Genomic DNA, 12114 nt, shown 5'->3' with positions numbered 1-12114 from the left:
TTTACAAAATGGAGGTCGTTTTGCTGCTGGTTCGAGTGTAGGCCCGAAACCCGTTTGGAGGGGTGCAGGAGTCCTGTTGACGGGCTGGGAGCTTGGCTGTGAACGGTGAGTATCGCTTAGTGGGCACTCTGGGCACCGGACTAGTCTGCCGCGGTAGGCCAAGGGCCCAAGAGGGGCCGGGATAGCGTAGTGGGCACGGGTGGGCCTGTATGAAGCGGGACCCGTAGCGCCAATGGCCGCGTGGACAGTCGTGGGCACCCGGGGAAAAGGGGCCCGTGGCGCCAGCCTGCCACGTGAGCATCGAGAGAGAGAGAGTAGCCGTGGAGGGCACTCCCCGGATCTTAGGGAGCTTGTAGGCTCGGAGGCAGCCTGAGGGCCCGGGGGTGCCATGGTTGGAGATTCGGCAGAGGGAACGTTCCTGCCAAGTGAGCCACGCTGCCCAGCCACGAAGCCGTGCAAGGGCATGAGAGAAAATATGAGGGCTCGGCCGAAATATGTTAGGACACCAACACAGGCGATGGTAATCTTCGTTGGTAGAACCAATAGTTTAAGTGACAGGCGTTTTTGGAAAGCCCCGGGGCAGTTTAAAGTGTGGTAAATGTTAGGGTAGATAGGGAAATGTACCCCTTCGCACCATCCATCCCTTCGCTCTTGGTAGGCCGCTGGACTCACCATGATGAAAGATCGCTGAGATCTGAGGGAGGCCATTCTGAGGCTTCATTGGGCCTCGAGACAGGACGCTAGCCTCTCCTTTATTCCCCTCCAGGAAGGGAACGTAGGGGTTGGGAGTTGGCTAGGTGTCATGATAGGTTAGCCGGCCAAGGACGATAAAGGGGGTGAGGGAGACGGAAATATGAAAAGGAAAAATAAAAATAAGATGGGGCGAAATTTGGTTTTGTTGTGCAAATTAAGGGAGTGGGTATGGACAGAGACAGGCAAAGGCGATAGCTGGAGGGAGACGGTAGGCTTGGTCCGAGCCCGCCTTCGGAGCGGCCGGCACCACCGCACTCCCTCCCAGAACGAGAGAGGCCGGCCAGCTTCACCTGCCGGTCTGTTTGTGCTACAGCGGCCTGTCTTGCCATGCCTTGCCTGCCTGCCTTTGCCACAACCCCATGTCTGCAAGCCCTTGTTTGCATTGCCCTGTATCCATCCATCACCATGTGTGCCAGGATCATCGCGCAAGTTGCGGGGACAGCCCTGCAGGCAGCCCCATTGTCCATTGTGTTTTGCTTGCGTCCATGTCCTTCCAGTTCATCGCAGGGAGGAGCCAGGGACTGCATTGGGCAGCCTGGCTCCCTGCTTCATAAATGGCCTGTGGGACGGTGCAGAGCCACCGGGTTAGGGTGAGTTGCCTTCAGCAGCTGAAGAATAACAAACAAAAAGAAGGAAGAAGGGGGCCGGTTTGAACACGGCTCCGAAGACGTCTTGCCTTCAAGCTGCTGAGCACTCACCCACCTGAATAACTGTTGATGTTTGCTATGCGTTCTTTCCCACAGAGTCCATCAGTCCTGGGCCATGGTTTAGTGTAAAATTATAAGGATATACGAAAGTTGTAAATACATGGAACCTCACCTGCATGTTTGTCGTAGCGCCGACAATTGTAGATAAGTTGTCTGAATGAGTGAGTTTGTTTAGTTAGTTGCACAGCCCAGAGGTTATTTATTTTTGGGACACGGATACACAAAATGTCGCACTCAGGGATCCGAAGGTAAAACGTATTAGGGGAGAACTTACACATGAAGGCACACAAAAATTCGACGACTCGGGACGAGTCTGTAAAAGGGGGAGGGAGTAGTGTTGTGGAAATTCACAGAACATCATTCAGGTTCCCCGAAGATCAGTTATTTAGATAAGTAAGTGTTTCAGGTTAGAATCCCCACCGATGTGTAAAGGGCATCATTCGTGTGCCGGGCTGCGAATCTTTGAGGGAGCCGTTATTCTTTCTCTGTCTTTATTTTAACAAACATCGCAACGCCATCATTTCCGACAAACATCGCAACGCCCTCGTGTCCGACAAACATCGCAACGCCCTCGTGTCCGACAAACATCGCAACGCCCTCGTGTCCGACAAACATCGCAACGCCCTCGTGTCCGACAAACATCGCAACGCCCTCGTGTCCGACAAACATCGCAACGCCCTCGTGTCCGACAAACATCGCAACGCCCTCGTGTCCGACAAACATCGCAACGCCCTCGTGTCCGACAAACATCGCAACGCCCTCTTGTCCGACAAACATCGCAACGCCCTCGTGTCCGACAAACATCGCAACGCCCTCGTGTCCGACAAGCATCGCAACGCCCTCGTGTCCGACAAGCATCGCAACGCCCTCGTGTCCGACAAGCATCGCAACGCCCTCGTGTCCGACAAGCAACGCAACGCCCTCGTGTCCGACAAGCAACGCAACCCCCATCCTGTCCGACAAGCAATGCAATGCCCTCGTGTCCGACAAGCAACGCAACGCCCTCGTGTCCGACAAGCAACGCAACGCCCTCGTGTCCGACAAGCAACGCAACGCCCTCGTGTCCGACAAGCAACGCAACGCCCTCGTGTCCGACAAGCAACGCAACGCCCTCGTGTCCGACAAGCAACGCAACGCCCTCGTGTCCGACAAGCAACGCAACGCCCCCGTGTCCGACAAGCAACGCAACGCCCCCGTGTCCGACAAGCAACGCAACGCCCCCGTGTCCGACAAGCAACGCAACGCCCCCGTGTCCGACAAGCAACGCAACGCCCCCGTGTCCGACAAGCAACGCAACGCCCCCGTGTCCGACAAGCAACGCAACGCCCCCGTGTCCGACAAGCAACGCAACGCCCCCGTGTCCGACAAACATCGCAACGCCCTCGTGTCCGACAAACATCGCAACGCCCTCGTGTCCGACAAACATCGCAACGCCCTCGTGTCCGACAAACATCGCAACGCCCTCGTGTCCGACAAACATCGCAACGCCCTCGTGTCCGACAAACATCGCAACGCCCTCGTGTCCGACAAACATCGCAACGCCCTCGTGTCCGACAAACATCGCAACGCCCTCTTGTCCGACAAACATCGCAACGCCCTCGTGTCCGACAAACATCGCAACGCCCTCGTGTCCGACAAGCATCGCAACGCCCTCGTGTCCGACAAGCATCGCAACGCCCTCGTGTCCGACAAGCATCGCAACGCCCTCGTGTCCGACAAGCATCGCAACGCCCTCGTGTCCGACAAGCATCGCAACGCCCTCGTGTCCGACAAGCATTGCAACGCCCTCGTGTCCGACAAGTATCGCAACGCCCTCGTGTCCGACAAGCATCGCAACGCCCTCGTGTCCGACAAGCATCGCAACGCCCTCGTGTCCGACAAGCAACGCAACGCCCTCGTGTCCGACAAGCAACGCAACGCCCTCGTGTCCGACAAGCAACGCAACGCCCTCGTGTCCGACAAGCAACGCAACGCCCTCGTGTCCGACAAGCAACGCAACGCCCCCGTGTCCGACAAGCAACGCAACGCCCCCGTGTCCGACAAGCAACGCAATGCCCCCGTGTCCGACAAGCAACGCAACGCCCTCGTGTCCGACAAGCAACGCAACGCCCCCGTGTCCGACAAGCAACGCAACGCCCCCGTGTCCGACAAGCAACGCAACGCCCCCGTGTCCGACAAGCAACGCAACGCCCCCGTGTCCGACAAGCAACGCAACGCCCCCGTGTCCGACAAGCAACGCAACGCCCCCGTGTCCGACAAGCAACGCAACGCCTTCGTATCCGACAAGCAACGCAACCCCCATCCTGTCCGACAAGCAACGCAACGCCCCCGTGTCCGACAAGCAACGCAACGCCCCCGTGTCCGACAAGCAACGCAACGCCCCCGTGTCCGACAAGCAACGCAACGCCCCCGTGTCCGACAAGCAACGCAACGCCCCCGTGTCCGACAAGCAACGCAACGCCCCCTTGTCCGACAAGCAACGCCACGCCCCCTTGTCCGACAAGCAACGCCACGCCCCCTTGTCCGACAAGCAACGCAACGCCCCCTTGTCCGACAAGCAACGCAACGCCCCCTTGTCCGACAAGCATCGCCACGCCCCCTTGTCCGACAAGCATCGCCACGCCCCCTTGTCCGACAAGCATCGCCACGCCCCCTTGTCCGACAAGCATCGCCACGCCCCCTTGTCCGACACGCATCGCCACGCCCCCTTGTCCGACAAGCATCACCCCCTCTGCTCAAGCCGCTATTGTGCGCCGCGGCGAACCGCCGTGCGCGAGCCGATTTGCATAATCGGATCAAAACGAGGGTTTCCCCGACATCAACCCATGACGTCGAACATGGGGTTCCCAGTGAGGCTTACCAGGGGTGAGAGGTCGGAGGTGAAAAGTGGGTGGAGCCCAGCCTCAGGTGAGATGTCGAACGGCGGCTCACCCCGGGCCAATATAAGGGCGGAGCTCGAATGAGTTCGGGACTTATTCGGCAGATTCATCGCTCTCTTGAGACGGGCAGTCGCAGGAGAGGAAGGCACACAGAGCACGCATTCGGGGGAGGAGGCAGACGGTGGCAGCAGCACGGAGAAGCGGGCACTCGGGATATTCGTCCCTCTCTGGAGTCGAGCAGCTGCGTCATGATCAGGGCGAACGGCTCTGAGACGGTCGAGCGACGCTGAGGTACTGAACGAGCCCAAAGAGCATCAACTCTAAAAGAGCAAAAGACCCGTTCACTCCTCCGACCGCGTCGCCGGCCAGGCCCGACCGACCAGGCCGCAGTGGAGGCCGGACGACCGAGGGGAACCGAGCAATCCGCTCGCCAAGCTGCTCAAGCCGCCCGGCCGCTAAGCGACTGGCGCGTAGCGACACAAGGGCCAAACAGGAACATCCGGGGTCACTGACCCAAAGACCTTCAAGCCGTCACAAGCGGCGGTCAGGTAACCTGCCTGGCCTCTTGTGAGCCTTCGGTCACCCAGGCTCCGAGTTGGAATAAAGGCTCACGAGCCCGTTTCTTTTCTGGGGTTGTATGAAAGTGTTCTGTGGCGCCTTGTCGTTTTCAGTAGAATTGTGGTTAAGTGCGTGCCGGTTCATAATAAATAGACACCGGCTGTCGGCTTTGCTTGTGTCATGTCCCCTTCCCCCCCATTGATTGCTTGCCTGTATAAATAAATGCCCCCATTGTTTGAATGTCAATCTGCTCGTTGCGTCATTTCCTCCCATTGACTTCCACGGCGCGTTCGGGAAATTAGCCGGCTATTAAAGCCAAATTAAAGTGGTCAATTGGTCCGACGGAACTTGGCGATTAAAACCGCTCGGCATCGCACACGGAACGGGCGTGCTTAACGGCTCATTTCCGTTCGAGTTCCGTAGAGGTATAAATTCTCGGTACTTCTGTCTGGGCGGATAATGAGGTATATCGAGATTTGGCGATTAACCCTGTACCGCATGGACAGAATATTGACAGTTTATGGTGCGTTAAGGCATCCGTAGCAGGTTTCCGGAGTTGTCCGGAAGCTACGACTGAATTCCGGGTTTTGGTGGACTCGCGACTGCGGTTGGGCCTTAAGCGGTCGTGTGTGGCTGTCCGAACCGGCGAATTCGTAACAATATATATATATATATATATATATATATATATATATATATATATATATATATATATATATATATATATATATATATATATATATATATATAAACACTGTGGAACACAAATCATCTTCTTTGCACTTCCAAAAACCTTCAGTTTATTAACCAGAAACAATATCTCAAAAGGTTGTGAACAGATTATGATAAAAATTGTTGGACAGGTTGGGTGTGTGAAAGGGTCGAACTGATTCGATTTTGCTGGAGATCTAGATGTGGATCTGATAATTTTTAAAGTGATTCTTCACCAATGAGAGATGAGCCGGAAAACTATATACAGCGCGATATCTCAAAAACCTGTGAATGGATTCAGCCGAAACTTGTTGGACAGGTTGGATGTGAGAGAAGGAAGGATTCGTTCTGTTTTGGTGTACATCTGAAACCGGATCCAGATACGAGAATTCATTAATTTTCTTAACCCTTTGAACACTGACGGCCATTTTAGCACAAGCTATTCAAATTTCTAAATCCCCAAACGGCCGGTTTACCGGCAGCTATTCAAACCTCTGTTTGCCCAAACGGCTGGATTTTCTCCAGGGAGCCCATGGTTGGGGAGCCGATAGTCCAACAAACTCAGGGTTAAAAGGGTGAAGTGATTCTTCACCATTGAGAGATAGGGCCAAAAACGATACCTCGATAGACTGGGAGGGAATTACCACACAAATTGACCAATAATAGTTGGCACGCACCGGCAGTTAAACGCTCGGCCGCCCTAATTAAGATCTAAGCAAGAAAAGATTGGTGCTTTGCCGAGGGCGTGCTCCCCTTTCAGGTAACCACGTGACCTCCAGTAAAACGGCATAATTAGATGGTAGACACTGGAACTCGTGGTTTATTGATTGGCGTTCGTGGTTCCAAAGAGACCCACCATACCACAAAGTTAATCGAGAGCGGTGGCCCCAGGTCCGGCTCTTCCGAGGACAAGCGGGGATGAAACCCCGAGTAACAAACTGTTTCCAGTAGTGGGATATTTTTCGAACCTCTTGATCAATAAATTGGTCTCAGGTGGTTGATCTGTGGTGGATTTCACTCATCTCAAAATTCAGAGCTGTTCGACTAAATTTTAGTTAAATTTATTGGTGCGGACAATGGCGGACTAACACGGGCAGGCTCCGGTGGGCCATGTCGACGATGTAAATATGGATAAGGAATTGATCCAGGACCCGCATAAAGTCGCAATGGAGGGTGAAGAGGAAGCAATGGGAGAGATGGAAAATAATTTCCACCCTCGTCTTCAGGAAAATGCAGCGCCGGATAGCACAGAACGCCGGGTTATCGCAGCCAGTGCAGCCGGAGAATGACTCGACGATGTTCCTGAGGCAATTCATGGATCAAAACAACAACAGCAGAATAGACGCGACGAGCAGAAAAATGGACGAAAACAGCAGTAAAATGGACATGATGGGCGATAAAATAAAAAGGGAGATGAGTGAAGTGATGGGCAGAGAAATGGCGCCGGAGCGAGAGGAGGTAATGGAGTGTAGGATCGGTGTCTGGGAAGAGATGAGGGAGAGCGAGGCCAGACTGATGGGAGAGATTGGGAACACAACGAAGTAGGGAAAAGGACCGACGATAGGACAGAATGAATTGAAGGAACTGCCGGTGTTCCGGAAGCTATTCAAACCTCCGTATACCCAAACGGCCGGTGTTCCGGAAGCTATTCAAACCTCCGTACACCCAAACGGCCGGATTTTCTCCAGGGAGCCCAGGGTCGGGGAGCCGATAGTCCAACAAGCTCAGGGTTCAAAGGGTGAAGTGATTCTTCACCATTGAGAGACAGGGCCAAAAACGATATACAGCACGATATTTCAAAAAGTTATGTCCAGTTTATGAGAACACGAGGTGGATGAGTTGGTTCGGTGACAAGAACAAGCCGATTAGATTTTGGTTCAGTTCCGGATCCAGATCCGGCCTTTCAGTGGGAAATGAAAGGGAAACTGTTCAGCTTGGCGGAGGTACGTGCTCTGCAGTGCCGTTCTAGTTCGTCATGGTATCTTTTACAAGTGAACTGTGAATTGTTTTGTTTTTATGACTCCAGTCACGTCTTCGTGCTGTGATGTCTTTGTATTCATTTTCCAAGTTCTCTTGTCATTTTGAGGTCTTGGTACTTTGACCACTCTGGGTTCAAACACATTTAGACGATTGTGATGTGACTCATGAACACCTCATTTTAACATGACCTCGTTTCATTTTGATTTGTTTGTACCGTTCTATATCTATACACAGGGGCTTGTTTTCATTATTCACACTTGATGGAGTGGATTCGGTGTGCAAAAATCCATAAGATATTGCTGAGTCACAGGTGAGTGTTTCATCATCATTATCTATTGTTGTAGTAGATAGTAGAAAAATCGTGCAAATTATGATACAAGCATCAAATTTGGCATTTCTGTTCTGCAGAGCTTTCTGATCAAATCTGCCCGATTGGCCATTTGAAAATCCAAATTTTGAAAAATTTGAAGAAACAAAAAAAAACTTCAAAGAAATTTGAAGTCACAGCTGCCTGAAATTCTTGAAGTGCAAGTGAACATCCCAGATAGAGAACCCAGGGGAGATGCAGTCATCATTGATGGCTCAGCACTTATCAATGCCCTACCTCCACGCACTTCAAAGATATTTGATGTCTATGCGAAAGAAGACATCATCCCAAAGGTGGAATCCTATGGTGCCAGGTACGAGAGGGTGGACGTAGTGTTTGATGTGTGCAAGAAGTCAAGTCTGAAGTCCGAGGCAAGGTCGAAAAGGGGGCAAGGAATCAGAAGAAGAGTGACAGGAACCAGTAAGACCCCAAGTAACTGGGGAATCTTTCTTCGAGATGACAGCAACAAGACTGAGCTGTTTCACTTCCTTGCGGAAAAGATGTGTGAAGCACAGACGACAAGCACAGTCATTGTCACAAAAGGAGAAGATGCCATTAGCAACACAAGGAAGTCACTGGATGCTGTGTCTCCATGTTGTCATGAAGAAGCTGACACTCGAATATTTGTACACGCCAGGGATGCAACGACGGATGGTAGCAAGTCCATTATCATTAAGGCTAATGACACGGACGTACTCGTCATAACAATAACTGTACTTCCATCCTTACAGGAACTAGGTCTTGAGAACATGTGGATTGCCTTTGGCCAAGGAGCCAATGTGCGATGGATTCCAGTCCATGAGGTAGTTTCTGCAGTAGGGCCTGAGAAAGCGAGAGGGATCCCATACTTCCATGCGTTCACTGGATGTGACGTCGTGTCTGCCTTCCGCGGTAAAGGGAAGAAAACTGCATGGCAGACTTGGAACATCTTTGATGATGTTTCTGAAATATTCACCAATCTCAGCCGCATCCAACATTGATTCGTGATCTTGACTTTTTTGAATTTTTTTTTTTTTCAAATTTTTCGAAATTTGGATTTTCAAATGGCCAATCAGGCAGATTTGATTAGAATCCCCTGGAGAACAAATGTGCTAAATTTGATGCTTGTATCATCATTTGCACGATTCCTCTCAAAAATTGCTGTTATCTGCCCCACTATTATGTGACGTGTAAATCAGGGACTGGGATATTGGTGTTTTTTTTGGAAACATGTCGATGTATTATTCTGTGAACATTGTTGTACCTTTGTTCATACCGTTGTTCTGACTTTCGTGTTTTGTATCCTGAAAGAAGGTGACTCTTGTATCATCTTTACAGAACCTGCACTTATCTGTGCGTCCTGTCATTCTAAAAAATCTGTTCCTTTATTTCTTTGTCTTTGCCTCGTTATTAGTACTCGGTCTCCATCCCAGTTCATCCACACTCTTGTTCACCAAGCCCTTGAGCTTTTATCAACATCTGTTCTGTGCAGTTCTTTTGAGAAATTCTGCTCTTTTTTTTGTTGTAATCATTCGTGTGTGATGGTTGCTCATGTTACCCTTTCACAAAGGAGAAAGAATCAACCATGAAGTTTGAGCCACAGGGGGCCTTCAACCACACTTGGATTGGTCATGGTCAGAGTATCTGCTCTGAGTCTGGGAGGTCAGGGCTTTGAACCCCGGTCGAGTCACATGAAAAACTGAAAATGGTACGTGCTGCTTCCTTGCTTCACTTGATCGTCAACACTTGACCAAGAAAGAGAACAAACAAGCAATCATCACACAGACTTGAATGGTCCATTGTCCTCCTTGTGTGTTGAAGTTCCTTGTGAGGAAACTCATGGTATTACGTGTTTTTATAAGTGTTGTTAGAAAAACTGACATTGTGTTGGAGTTCCAGAAAGAGTGAGTGCTGTATTGCAGAGAAACTCCTGATTTCCTCGTGTTTGACATAATTCCTCTCCAATGGATTTACGTCTGAACAATTGGAGTGTTGGAAGGAAGGAAACGATGGTTCGCTGGTCAATCATCTTGTGATGGTGCCGCTTCTTCTTCCTCAGGTTTGATTTCATGTGAATATGTTTTTTTTTTTTTTAGAGTGACGGCGTCTGTGAAGGAGCTGAAAAGCCAAAATGATGTTTCTCTGCGTATTTACTTTGTTACTGTTCATCTTCATGAAGTTTTAATGACAAGTTGTTGTTTCCTATGATCATACCACCCTGAATGCCCCTGATCTCGTCTGATATTGGAAGCTAAGCAGGTTCAGGCCTGGTTAGTACCTGGATGGGAGACCGCCTCGGAACACTGGGTGTTGTAGGCTTTTTGCCCCACAGGGGGAGTCACCCTTTGTTTTCCCTCATCCACGAATGACAAGATTGGATTCGCTATATATGCTCGATATCCCTTATTGTCGGGTTTTCTGTGTGTGTGTGTGTGTGTGTGTGTGTGTGTGTGTGTGTGTGTGTGTGTGTGTGTGTGTGTGTGTGTGTGTGTTGTGTCTGTGTGTGTGTGCAATGCGAGGCTCCACAGCACAAACCAGCGAACCGATTTCGATGAAACTTTGCCAACATGTGCAGTATTTGTTGGGATTGTGTGCATTTTAATTTTGTTGCCTTGCAACCACCCGTTGCTGTGCAGCGGCCGAAAAACCGCGTACTGTATTTTCAATACTTGTCCTTCAGTTTTGAATGTGGAGAAGCGAGACTTCAGAATTAAACATTTCGAGATATTTAGAAAATTTTACTCGAGCCGATTTTTGATTGAGGTTTTATTTTTCAAATGGTAGTCCTTCAAAAATCGGGTGTCTATTCACCGTCATTTTTTATGAGGGTCTTCGGAAAGTGGGCGGAGCTTAGGGAAAGTGGACGTGGTTGATGAAAAGTGGGAGTGGCAGAGTAAATAGGGCGTGGCTTATGGAAAGTGGGCGTGGCTTCTGAAAAATATTGTGTGGCTCAGGAGGTGTGGTCAAACAAGAGCATTGAGAGAAGTTTATCGGGTTTTCCGTGTGTGTGTGTGTGTGTGTGTGTGTGTGTGTGTGTGTTTGTGTGTTTGTGTGTTTGCAACGCGAGGCTCCACAGCACAAACCAGCAAACCGATAATTTATTTATTTACCGAAAACGATTCCCCACCAACACACCACCTCCAATTATTTATTTATTTACCATTTCGGATTCTCCTCCCGACACACCACCTCCAATTATTTATTTATTTCCCGTAAATGATTCCCCAACCACACACCACCTCCAATTATTTATTTATTTACTGAAAACGATTCCACGATCCACACACCACCTTTAATTATTTATTTATTTTCCGAAAACGATTCCACCACCCACACACCGCCTCCAATTATTTATTTATTTACCATTTCGGATTCTCCTCCCGACACACCAGCTCCAATTATTTATTTATTTCCAGTAAATGATGCCCCAACCACACACCACCTCCAATTATTTATTTATTAACCGAAAACGATTCCACGACCCACACACCGCCTCCAATTATTTATTTATTTCCCGTAAACGATTCCTCGACCCACATACCACCTTATTTATTTATTTATTTATTTATTTTCCGTCAACGATTCCACGACGCACACACCACCTTTAATTATTTATTTACCGAAAACGATTCCACGACCCACACTCCGCGTCCAATTATTTATTTATTTCCCGTAAACGATTCCACGATCCACACACCACCTTTAATTATTTATTTATTTACCGAAAACGATTCCACGACCCACACTCCGCGTCCAATTATTTATTTATTTCCCGTAAACGATTCCACGATCCACACACCACCTTCAATTATTTATTTATTTACTGAAAACGATTCCACGACCCACACACCACAACCAATTATTTATTTATTTACCAAAAACGATTCCACGACCCACACACTACCTCCAATTATTTATTTATTTACCGTAAACAATTCCACGATCCACACACCACCTTTCATTATTTATTTCTTTTCCGAAAACAATTCCACCATGCACACCACAACCTTCAATTATTTATTTATTTACTGAAAATGATTCCATGACCCACACTCCACCTCCAATTATTTATTTATTTTCCGTAAATGATTCCACAATCTACACACCACCTTCAATTATTTATTTATTTCCCGAAAACGATTCCACGACCCACACACCACAACCAATTATTTATTATTTA

General features: G+C 49.4%; 1 protein-coding gene and 1 pseudogene across 5 annotated transcripts in view; one reads left to right on the top strand and one right to left on the bottom strand.

The window, feature by feature from the left end:
- Positions 1–12114, bottom strand: part of NPHS1 (NPHS1 adhesion molecule, nephrin) — a 258041-nt gene that overhangs the window by 22918 nt on the left and 223009 nt on the right. The gene's annotated exons all lie outside the window — the stretch shown is intronic.
- Positions 10135–10253, top strand: LOC147035578 (5S ribosomal RNA; annotated as a pseudogene).

This window comes from Eptatretus burgeri, chromosome 1 (genome assembly GCF_056783735.1).
Source record: "Eptatretus burgeri isolate ZD-2024b chromosome 1, Ebu_testis_v1, whole genome shotgun sequence".
Lineage (NCBI taxonomy): Eukaryota > Metazoa > Chordata > Myxini > Myxiniformes > Myxinidae > Eptatretus > Eptatretus burgeri.
This window is presented reverse-complemented; position numbering and strand designations above follow the sequence as displayed.